The sequence below is a fragment of the Botryllus schlosseri genome, chromosome 2 (assembly GCF_051294905.1).
Source record: "Botryllus schlosseri isolate E-star chromosome 2, Bs_hap1, whole genome shotgun sequence".
NCBI classification, from domain to species: Eukaryota; Metazoa; Chordata; class Ascidiacea; order Stolidobranchia; family Styelidae; genus Botryllus; species Botryllus schlosseri.
Window position 1 is genome coordinate 39,574,096 of NC_137237.1, and position 12,801 is coordinate 39,586,896.

At 39.2% G+C, this 12,801-nt stretch overlaps 1 long non-coding RNA gene across 1 annotated transcript; it reads right to left on the minus strand.

Annotated features, from left to right (window-relative positions):
- Nucleotides 1-9,325: 9,325 nt before the first annotated feature.
- Nucleotides 9,326-12,524, minus strand: LOC145434642 (uncharacterized). The gene is made up of 2 exons (XR_013913507.1): nucleotides 10,489-12,524; nucleotides 9,326-9,594 (listed from the first exon to the last, which is right to left on the minus strand). It is a non-coding gene; the product is annotated as an uncharacterized LOC145434642 (long non-coding RNA).
- Between the last annotated feature and the right edge of the window lie 277 nt (nucleotides 12,525-12,801).

Here is a 12,801-nt window from a genome sequence, read left to right on the forward strand (position 1 = left end):
GACGTCACGTGACGTCAGGAGGTTCACGTTCGTGTTCACACAGAACCTTTCAAAAAGGTTCGCGTTCACACGAACCTGAACCTTTCAGAGGTTCACACCATCCCTATTGCGGTAATACGGAAAATACTTGACGGCTTTAATATTTAACTTCATTTCAATTGTAGTTGACTGGCAAAACTGTGGCATCCCAAATTCCCATTCTGTAAATGTCTAATGCATAAATTTTTTACAGGACCGTTATTGACCAATTTAAAAATTGTAGTCCATTCTAACTTTAAAGAAAAGATTGTCCGTGTATTGAAACAGTCGCAAAACAACCCACCACCGCGAGGAAATTGAAATTAATTTAGGGGTCCTAATAAAAGTGCAAATCATTATCTTATGGGATTCTGGCACGCCGGGCAGTCCATGAGAAGCAACCATGTGATATTCCACTCTGCTTCAGACATTGAGATATTTTCAAAGATTGTAGTCAAAATGAATAATACTTTGACGATTGGTGCCGGATTGGATTGATAATCACAGGATCGATTGATGCAGAAAAAAATAGTCTTGCTGAAAGACTATGCAATATGCATATTATTCGAGTGCGAGAGGTGAGGAGATGGACACTACAATGCAATCTGTGGATAATTTTGTGTGCCTTCTGAATACGACAACCAAGTTCTGCTACAACTGCCATTTTAAGTGATATTGCATTACAGATAATATTGTTTCACTTGTACTAGCTGGAGAAAGATATGCTGCTACTGAAAAACTGGGGATATTCTTTTGCCGCAGAAACAGCAACGCAATTCGTGAGCAGGGAAGCTTATCAAGGAGACAAGAAAACAACAACAACGATAAATTTGATACGGACATTTTTGCCAATCCATCGAGCAGACTACCTCATTATCACCAAAAGATTGATCCGTTATTGGAATCATTTTTAGCCGGATCAGGGAATCTGCAGTGACGTGCGGTGAGGCTCATGACTGGTGAGGCCCGCGACTACCCCCCCCCCCCCCCCCCCACACATACACACATACAAAAGATCAACACGCACGTAAAGAGACTTGAACTGTGAATAACAACAGCAGCAGGTATATAGAGCATTATCTTTGCACACTGGTAGCCGCATTCTATAATACATGTAGGACTGGTCGCTATTGTGCTAAATGGGCATGTTTAGACAAATAATAATTACTATCTCTTCAAGTAGGCCTTCCGGTATAAATTATTCGAAGAACATGAAAAAAGCATCCTCAGTTACAAATTTTATTCAGTAACGAAACACTAGATTTGCCGAATTTCGAAAGAAAATGCACTATAGGTCATGTCAAAATACACTAGATCTAGTGTTTAGGAGTAGCAACACTACCAAAAACAACAACGCAGGCTTTGTAAGTATGGTATACCAATCACATACCACAATTAACGGTTAAAGGGATTGCAGTCGAACACAGCATTAAGGACTCAAACAACGACAATGCGGCCTAGATGCAAGTAGCTATCACATACCACAATTTAACGTAGCTATGGGTGCAGAATACATAACAACTGCATAATAAGTATGGGAATGTATTGGCTTCGCATTACGCATTGGCCGTCGGCCCGTCGCTTCAATCTTATATAATTCGTACAAGACTGTTGGATTCCGAAATCGATAGCGCGTTTCACTGCGTTTCGATTGCCCAACTGTTAGCGAATAGTGCATGAAGCAGATTCGTTTGTGCCTCACCTAGGAATTGTTTCTCTACGATGGCATTGTCTGTAATAAAGGCGAAGGTCAACTGCATTGGCGATTTTGGGGGGTTTTGGTGCTCTGACACTGTTAATATTTAGATTGGCGGAATCAGTGTGACTATAGCATTTCATTGATTCCAGTTATTAAGAACTCCGAGCTATTTATGATGAATTGCTTCGTTGCAGGTGAGGCATGACTCGTCCGTGCCTCACCTGTGCCTCACCTCTCCTTTCGCGCTGTATTTTTGAATAATAATGATGCAAATTGATGATGTTGGGTGGAAAAATTTTCCAATTTAGTTATTTATGAACATCGATGTGTAACATCAGTATAATCATCGACTCATGGAGGGGTTTCACAATTTTCACTTACACATCCAGACGACAGGTAAGGCACTGCCTCACCTGCCTCATTGGACCGCACGTCACTGGAAATCTGGTTGTACCTGCGATATGGTAATTTTCAAAGAATAATTGAGTTCTAAAGAGGCTTGAAACATACTAGTGTTCAAATGCCATGGTACTTGATGCTTCAATGCCCTCCAATGCTCAACGTCATGTAAACTTGCTGCTCTACCATCCAACTGCAGTCCTGTTATTGTCATTAAGAGAGAATAAGAAAGCTCGAAAAAATAACATTTGAGAATATATATTTTTGTTACGTGACAAGAAACATTAACGTTTTCAACTATTAGGCACAGTTATTCGATTGTTCATAATAGCACAGCACAGTTTCATAAATTACAACAAAAATAGATGCACACAGTACACTTATCGAATGGCTTAAACATAGGTATATCTGATATTGTAATTTGCATAAACATGAAAATCCCTTTTTGCTACATATTGACTTGACTTAAATGCTTTCCGCTGACTAAGATTTTGGTTCTTGTTATTCTGAATTTAGATGACAACAAGTCTGATATAATAACAAAAGTTGTTTATGCAGTTTTTAAGTGTTACAGTAAATGAAATATCTATACCCTGTATAAAATTCTCAATGATATTATGGTGTTGGCATCCTCATTGACATTTAGTCACGACTAGCATCAGCGCATTTAGGAGTCCATGAAGAGGTGAGGTATTTAGGCTGTTCAAAATCCTGCTTCTGTAATACCCATCCGATGACACATTGTTATGACGCTCGGATTTGATCAACTTCTTCCATGATCACCTCGACTGTTGAAGGAATAGATGGTGATGTGTAAGTCCGGAAATTTGTTGAGTGAAGGAGATTGTTAGACAGTCTCTATTCCGTCCCATTCTTCGAATTCACCATCTTGCAAGTCAACTATGATTGTAAGAGTTGACAAACTGGACATGGACATCATTACAATTAAATGACTATACAAAGCATATGCTGTGAAAAATCATTTATATATCATTGGCTGTGAACAAGTCTATCAAACCTGAAATGGACAGTGGCAGGAACTTTCTACCTATTGTGGGTCTGGGTCGCTCTTCCGCACACATACACTTATAAGATATACCATCATATCATGGTAGATAGTAGTCATGAATTAGTTTGAAAAAGTAGGTTAAGACCAGATTTTGCAGACGTTTGTTTGTCAATTGGATATTGAAATCTACTTGGTGAAGCAGAAAATGAACGGTCTGAAAATTACACGAGTAGTATGAAGAAATGAGTTAGACTAGACTTTGTATACATCTGTTAGTCAATTGTATACTGCATCTACAAGCTGCTGACGATTACTCCTGATAAGTATCAAACAAAATTATTCGGATTTATTCAATTGTATATAGGAGCAATCGAAAATGCTTACGTCATTTTTCCAAAATTGTGGGGTCATTGCTGTCGCAATGATTCACTTGTGCTGAAATGAAATATTATTACCGGAAAAACAATTTCGGAGTGCAAACGAACTGAAACACACGGTTTTTATCAATAAATGGCGCAAACGGTACGATCAATACAATATGTCATCGAAACTTGAATGAGTGCTTCATTTACAACCACCAGGTACTACTTATGCCATCTTAATTTTCAGCCGTTACGTAATCGACGCGGGCGAATCTATTTCGATTCTCGCCTGTAGCCAAAGCATCGGAGGTTAATTTGTGTTTACGGTGAGCGGTATTTACGGTGAGCACAACAATAATAAATAAACAAAGAATCGGTCACCGTAAATACTATTTTATTCGAATCCAAATTTTTCGACGGCAATAACTCTGCTTCCACCGGTTGGAATTGAACCAAATTAGGTGAGCATCGTTTCTATAGACAGCCTAACACTTTGATGGGGTGAACAGGAAATTTTCAATTTTTTTATTATTTATTTGTATATAATGGATAGAAACTTTCTTCTCCTGTAGCAAAGCGGTTACTGGCTGAAATTGAACCAAATTTTGTGTATAGGCTTAAATTAGGTAGCCTCACAATTTTATAAAGTAGCCAGTACGATTTGAGAACTAAGTCATTTTTGAAGAGCCCTAATATACACAAATAGTAGCCTATGATGTTATTTTCAAGAATGGTCATTTTGTTGCTGTTTATCAGTAGATCGCAGCTGATATTTGCTCAGGACAGATGCTGGTTCCACGGTAATATAGATTAATTTGAACAAAATCTTTGGGGTCCGCGGGGGTCCGTGACGCTCCAAAGGGGCCTGTGAAGGTTGAGAACCACTATGGCCTAGGCCTGAGATTACTCCAAGTCGCTTTGACACCTTCCTACTTTTTTCACTGTATCGCATTTTTGTGGTGCATTGAACTGTTATAAATTGCCAATAAACCAATCATGATGAATCGGATTAGGATTTGAAGCTTCGGATTTGGATTGGATTAGAACACTGAAATTTCAAATCCGCTCATCTCTGTTTAATGGCGTTTACCATATTTTGGAATCGGGATAGGAGGATGTGTGTCCAACAAATTACTGCTCAAAAAATTTGGTGTCCTAAACATAAAATAAATGCGGAAAGTATAAATTGCAAAGTTTATGTATCAGTTCCACCGCGGCCACTGCCCCGAACACTTCAATGACTTCTTTACCTCGATCGGTAGCAAAAGTGCGTAAGTAGCCTACGACACACGCGCGTCCACGTCGTCCAACTATCATATGGTTGACGAAAAAGATCATCGCTCTATCAAATATGCAGGACCTGTGTGGAAAGAGCATAGCCAACTGCAATGGCGTAACCATGCCTCATTCTTCGAAAAGGCAACTTTTGACTTGAATTGTGACTTGACTCGTGACTTAACTTGACTTGACTTGACTCGACTCTGAGTATATTCACTGAGATATCGCGGTCCAAGCTTAACACTTCAAGAGTGTGAACTAGCAAATGTGCAGACAACCGTTAGTTGAACGGTACGCAGTTATGCGAAACGTGATCCATTTAAAAAAAAATAATCAATTGAGCGAGATTGTTGTAACTGAATCTTTCATGGCGTAACTGTTTTGTATTTTGCGCTATGTTTGCACATCAATCACGAATTTCCTTTGCCGGAAACTCAAACTCACGGATCCTCGGATAATTGAAATTAGCGATTGATTTTTGAAAATGCAAGCACAGAACAACGATCACGCACTTAGTATGCGAGATAGTATGATATATATCATGACTTTCAAAGTTTTCCTGTTATGTATTTCTCCTTATCCACCAAGGCATAACAAGGTAAAAATGCCTACGTGGAACTATATCTCATTTTTATTAAAGAAATAGTCAAATGCTCTGAAAGCCTCTTGGGCAATGTGATCTCTTGTAATTCGTCGTGAATATGTGGTGGTTGGTCGACGAGGTGACACGTATAATGCAATGATACGATTCCAACATGAAGAAGTAGATGAATAATGCGGGGCAGTAAACGAATTGTAGCTAACTGGGTTATGGGCAGTAATGTACCGCAGAACGGGATAGCCAATGGAAGCCTTTTCAGCGCTTTGCTGTTTGCGGTCATGAATAATGATCATTAGGTTTTCGTACACCCTAGGCGTGTACCAAAATTTCAAAAGGGTGTACCACTCACATGGGGTGTACAGGAGTGTACCAGATCCGAATTAAAATGGACCGATGACTATATAGCTATTACAATAAACAGGCAATTATATGCTTCAGAACATCAATATGTTGATCAGGCGTGCATTATCGTAAAACATGTTCATATCAGCTGTACGAGCTTGTAAGCTATATTCCTTTCGGTGTATCATAAGCATTTGTTTGTGAACATTACCTAAATGTTGGCATGGGCTTTTTGATTCCTTTTGGAGTAGAAAATGATGGACCTGACATGTGTTCCGCTTGCAATATCCTTCTATAATGATGCTTGAGGAAACCACTGCGACGGTTCAGAAATATTGAATTTGTACTTTCTGTAAGCTCCTTATAAATAGCGCAGTGTACATCATTACAGGGGCGTAGCCAGGGTGTCTCGATGGGGTCTAGTTTGAGAACCACTGTGCTAGCTAGTGGTCCGGATCCTCGAGCCCTGATTAGTATGTAGCATTTCAAATACGTTGCAGCATTGTTCATCCTTATTTCAACAGGCAAGCACCTGCAGACATACGGTCGCATGCAGCCGTTAAACAATATTTATGCAAAACATATTTATTAAATTAGAGTGTGTTTTGGCGTCCGTAAATATGAAACTGGAATTAACGAATAGGTTCTCAAATCTTTGAGAGATTTTAAACTTGCAAATTTTATGCACGCTTGCGCGATTCAGGGGACCAGGATTTTTTGTATTTTATAAATAGCGTAATCTGAGTCCCACCGAACAAATGCAAACCGTTAGAGGAAAATGATGCACCCCATAAAGAAATACCAAGACGGATTCGTATGCGTGTATGCCTACACCCCCTCCATCAGCTCCATCGCTTAATCATTCACGTGTGCCAAGAATGGATAAATAGTTTACAGTAGGCTAATATATGAAACTACCCATATTATAGACGAAATAAATCATCCGCACATGTAAAAGTTTTTAGCGCCCGCGCGACTACTGTTACAATTAAAAACTGCTATACGCAAGGTATTATGCCTCAAGAAATAAGTGATGGCGCAGAACACCACAAGCGCTCTCCGCGGTGTGAAGTTTCCAGTAATATTATTAATATTACAACACACAACAGTGGTGCTTATAGCCCGATTGGGGCTTTGTGCTCCACGAGATCACATTTATCAAACAGTTCAATGCATTTCTTCATGTTCAATTGCTCTTTCGCTCCCTCAGTAGTCTCTATGTTCTAGGCTTTCATCGGTTCTTTTTTTCGTCGACTCATAGCTCCACCAACTGTCATATCTGGGCTTTTTGAGTCACCACGATTGCAGTGAGGTCGGCGATGAGGAGCCTATATAACCTCCGTCACATAGAAGTTACTCCAAATCGGGGTTCGAAACACGTCGGTCTTGGGCCCCCATAGCGTCATAAACCAAACAGTAGACCCCTCATCACGGTCTACGTTTTACCCGCTACTTTCTCAGCGAAATTTGTTATACACGTTAGTGGGCTAGTTTATAGCGTAAGATCGCTCGAGGCGTGAAATTTTCTATAATTCGTGATTGTCTGCGTCAATATTATCAGAAATTGCTGACATAGTGTTGAAAATTTTGTTATTCTCTCCCTCTGTACAGGTAATCAGATTTACTTCAAGATTTATATTCAAAATGAAATATTTTGGAAAATGTAGGGCCCGTAAATAAAAATAGTTCGGGCGGAATCCTAGGTCCCTTTGAGGTTTTCAGTCAGCACAGGGGAGGTCCTTTTTGACCAATGTTTTCTCGCTGCCGATCATTCTGGCACACTTCTAGGATCACATTTTGTTACATGACCTAAAACTTCATATGTCTTGGAGCGTCGTGGCGCGGTGATGGCCGACACCGAAATGCCCATTGCCATTGATCTTGCATATTTTTCTTGGGTAAGGCTACCCAATAATCAAGAAATTTGACATTGAATCGAGCGTAGGGCGAAAAAAATTGAATGAAGTTAAATGAATTTTAAAAATATACTCGATAATTCATGTTTATTCAAGAAATAATTTTGGGACCCCTTCGAGCTCCCCCCCCCCAATCGACGGGTTTGGGTGCGGCAGTTAGAGTTCTGATTATATCACGTCCAGATGAGCCATTACGACCGGAATGCGGTACACGTACACAAATTAAGATATGATCATATGAAGTTGTACAACTAGAGATTTTGAGAGGGTTAAGGGGCTGGTGCGGAGCAGTGAAACCACGTTTGATCGTAGTGCAACAGCGTGTGATGTTTTACAGTAGTTATTAGTTAATGCAAAGCTACTTGATTCGACAGGATATTTTTCTGACCATTGGTGTTTCTATTGCGAGCTGTGTGAGGAACTTCTCAAAGATCAAACTGATTAAGTCTTATTTACGTTCTACCATGAATGATGTCCGGCTGTCAGCTGTATCCATTCTGTCTATAGAAAGAGACTACGTTCAAAAACTTGAATTTGAGCGTATAATCGCTGATTTTGCTTTGAGGCGGCTATTGATTTTCTATTTGCACAGTAAATTCTTTCGCTATTTCTTGTCTTTATTATTTTGGGCCTCATCAACGTTGAGGTTGTGAGGCTGAGACGCGGCAAATTATTTGTAAATATTTTTATTGACAAGATTGCTTGAACAGGAATCCATGTCGAAATTTTTTGCGGTCTTCTTAGGGGGCGGCATTTCAAGTAAAGCCAGGGGCGGCAGCACATGCTGCTACGCCAGCGCTCGCAGCTCGTCGGTACTTTGATAAATATGCATTGTTAAAAGTTATGTTACATCCTAGTATGCAGCACTGCCTCACTATGCTCAAGAAACCAACAAAAACTATACCAATGTTGAAATCAGTAAATTAGTACGCCAGCAAGGTCGATTGCAGCGCGCTCCACCACAGTTGACATACGCAATCCCGTACCTGTGCTCAAGCATATCCCGCGACGGACTAATTTCGCCAGGAACCTTATAGAATCTAGAATCTAGAACTCTAGAACCTAGAATCTTATAGCGTTAAGGGGCGTGGAAGTTTCCAATCATTGTATATGTATATATATCATCGCAGAACAGCATTGTCAAAAAGTGAAATTAAAAGGTGTGGTCGATAAAGCATCAAATTAGCTTTAATGCGATGCGTACCTGAGATTGTTTTCTTGGTGTTTGCTGAAAGGCACATTGGTGCTTGAGCTTTCCAAGTCTTCCATACTGTTATGACGTCATCACGAGTGATACTCGAATAGTCGACTCAAGTCGAAGTCAAATACTTAATTCAGAATAGACTCACACAGATATTAGATTTTGTTCCGCCTTATTAACGGCATACTACTGTTCCTGCTTTTCTACCAGTCTACCTTTCTGCTCTCATTGCACATTAAGCTTCGAATGTGTTAATAATGCGATAAAAACAATTTACCTTATATGATGCGTTCTGCAATCAACTTTTATCAATGACCAGATATTTTAGCTACGGCTTATATTAATAGGTCAGATGGTTGCAGGAGTTGCTATCATCTATCAGCAATCCATTGGCGATAGAATCGTACGTTTTAAGCGAGTGAAATTAATCGGCTTCCATCGCAAACTGAACATGCGATCATAATATATCAGCCACAACTCGTAGATACGGCATCGCTGAATAACATAGTATTGTCCATTTATTTATCACAATAATTTCGGTATGACAGGAACTCATAAATAATAACACCAATGCATTACATTCACTATTCGGGTAACATGAGCACAAATGCATTTTCTGAGGGCGACTTCTATTTTAAAATATTGACTGGTATATAGAAAAGACGAAATACGACATCGAAGTATATATATATTAGTGGCATGTAAACTTTGCAATTTCAATGAGTTGTATTCCATTGCAACGTTCGACTCTTCCAGTCTCGTTATGTTCCTTTAGATATTAAAAGTATGAAGATGTCAGCCACCATTCCAACTATAACGAATAATGCATACTTCGAGTTCAGATACGCATTCATACATATCCTATAAATGAAAACTGATTTTGGTCTACCATCAAATATATGTAATCTTCCGTTCGTTTCGAGAGTCATTTATCATATTTCGAATATTTTAGAAACGCCTTTTGCATCTCATTGCGCCCACTGATAAGATAAGGATATAGCATGCATATAAATTCGTATTAGAAAACGTAGGTCATTTCGATAATGTGCATTCGACCTGTAAGATAGGGCTGTTCAAATATAGCTTCTTTGAGATTCCAGGGATTCACTGACAGGTTACCTAAAAAAACGCTGTGCACCAAATTTGACTCAATTCTGACCAGAGGAAATTGGAATTTTTGAATGTATTAAAAAATGAAAAAGAATTCCACCAAATTTTATTGTCATTCCCATGGAATGTTTAATTAAGTTGCCGAAAAGAACGTGAATAACAATTTTTGCTCAACGCGCAGTTATTGCAGCTGAAAGTTTTGGATTTGCAAAAGCAGAATGGAATTGTGGGTAATCCCAGAATTATTGACGACGAACTCACATAATTTCGCTTCTACGTGTCGCAATTGCGTCGAATTTATTTTGTATTGTTTTTGTGGACAATTTAACAATTTTTGAGTTTTTTAAAGATTTGTTAGGTAAATTTAAAAATTACAATTGACTCTGCGGCGACCTCTGCTGACTGCAATTCAGCCAAATTTTGTGTGCTGCCTTTTTTAGGCAATCTAACAATTTAATCAGCTAATCCCGGGAATCCGAAAAATTAGTTTTTGTGAACAACCCTATCTGTCTAGCAATCAATGCCTATACTGAGCCGTGATGGCTATACTCACCTAACAAACGTAAAACATTGTAGCACAATTTGGGGGTTCATCTACTAGTGCTGCACTCATGTCGGTGATCCGTTCCAGTAGTTTTCCGTCGTGTTCGGATTTTCGTCCCACTGCCACGGCAAACATCATCGCCCAAAACACTATGGTAAGCATTAATTTCATCATTCTTCCCGTGGTATAACAAGCAAATCTGCCGTTCAACTATAAAATGTCTTGTAACAGCCGTATACACATATTGCATTAGTACATTTATGTTATTTAGGCACGCTCCGCGTTGGCGAGATATCAGCAGGGCCGATCAATACAGAATTACCTTTATTATTTTAGAGTACTCTAGCGTGGTTTTCCTACTTGCCCTGCTTACTCAAGCAGTTATATTTTTAGAATTTCCGTGGTTCAAAGTTGATTAGGCAAATCTCCCTACTTTTTAGATTTGTTAGGTAAACACATTTATCAGTGAAATTGTTATAAGAACTGGGCGAAATAGTCCCTGTAGCACGAATGCATATCTGTAAAAATGTCAATGAGATATAATAGCACGTTGATGGTAATTTAATTTGTTAGTATGTGTTAGTATGCGGTTAAGCCAATTTGCCGGATTTCATCGCAAAATGACTAACAGTCACCCGTCACATTACTATTAAACAGGCTACCATGGCTACATGAATTAGCTACCAATTATTTGCAGCCGATGTACATGTGCAACTTACTGTCACTTACATGTCATTCTCAGGTTGCTTTCATCTGATTCAACCCAATTCCACTAAACGGGTACAGCATAAGGAACCGGCTGAATCTAGTACCAATTTTAGTAGAGCATTTAGTTCGGTAGGGCTCACTTTAAATGACTGACCGACGCGGCTGATGTCATTACTCCATATATATAGCCTATGATGTGGCTCTTTGTAGTAACAAAGTAAAGCAAGTCACTCAATCTAGGCTCTATCTCAGGGGCGGACAACATACGGCTCACGAGTCGGTCCCGGCCCACGACGGGATTTTGAGAGGCCCGCAGAGAGTGTCTAATCTTACAGGTTAATGCAACCCGCGGGTTACGTACAGTCTTCACCAAGGGACTCCACGTCCGACATACAACTAGAGTTCAAAGAATTTGCTGACAACTTTGATCGATCACAGATGACTCATAGACTTCAATAACTATTGAAATTCAATAATAAATTCAGGACTTGAAGTTTCAAATAAATACGGTGCATTCCTTGTATATACAATTAAATAGTATATTGAAGTTCTGTACCTCCAAGAAGCTCCTTGTATATAGGTGGAGAAAGATGCAATTAACCTAGGGATTCAGGACTTCGGCCAACCGGATACGCCTACGTCATACTCCCATATTTGGTCGACCGACTGCTGAAGTTTCCCGCCCCTGCTCTAACCGGTTGACAAACCCTGATTTAAAACTTCATCAATAGAACAAAAGTAACGTATGGTGAAACGGTTGCTGAGGATGATAAATCAGTAAGACGGTAAAGTTTGTAAAATCTAGAGACAAACTATTGACTATTTCACGTCGAATTAAGGCGGCCAGAGAGTTGCTGCCGACTGATTTCCTCTAGGAGCAGTTTAACAAGTTTACAGTTTATATATAAGCGGTTACGGAAATAGTTCTACACAAGTTCGTGTATTGCTGCAAACGTTTCCGTGATCGCAACTCATAACATTGACGTTTTAATAAAGCACATTATTCAATGGTATGCATCATATTCACCGTGCCGTTGCTCTTTATTATTCAACCCTCCGATACATATATCTCCGTTAGGGCTGTTCAAAAATAACTTTTTTTTTCGATTCAAGCCGGTCACCTTATAAATCGTCAGGTTACCCTAAAAAACGCTGCACACCAAGTTTGGTTCAATTCTAACAAGTATAGGGCTCCGCAGATCCAATTGATTTTTTTAATTTAAACAGGAAAATTAAAAAAAAAATCAAATTTTTCTGTCAACCCGATGAAATTGTTGAGCAGTATCCAGAGACCATGCAAAACAAATTTGACTCAATTCCAACTAGTAGAAGCGGAGTTATTGGAGTTTTTCGCTGATAATTCTCGCATTATCCTTGATTTGGTGGATAATCCGAGGATTATCGTTCGTTGATAATCCATGGGGTTGACGGAAAAATTTGAATTTTTTTTTTAACTTTCCTGTTTAAATTAAAAAATTCAATTGGATCAGCGGAGCCCTATACTTGTTAGAATTGAACCAAATTTGGTGTGCAGCGTTTTTTAGGGTAACCTGACGATTTAAGAGGTGACCGGGTTGAATCGAGAAAGAAAAAGTTATTTTTGAACAGCCCTAA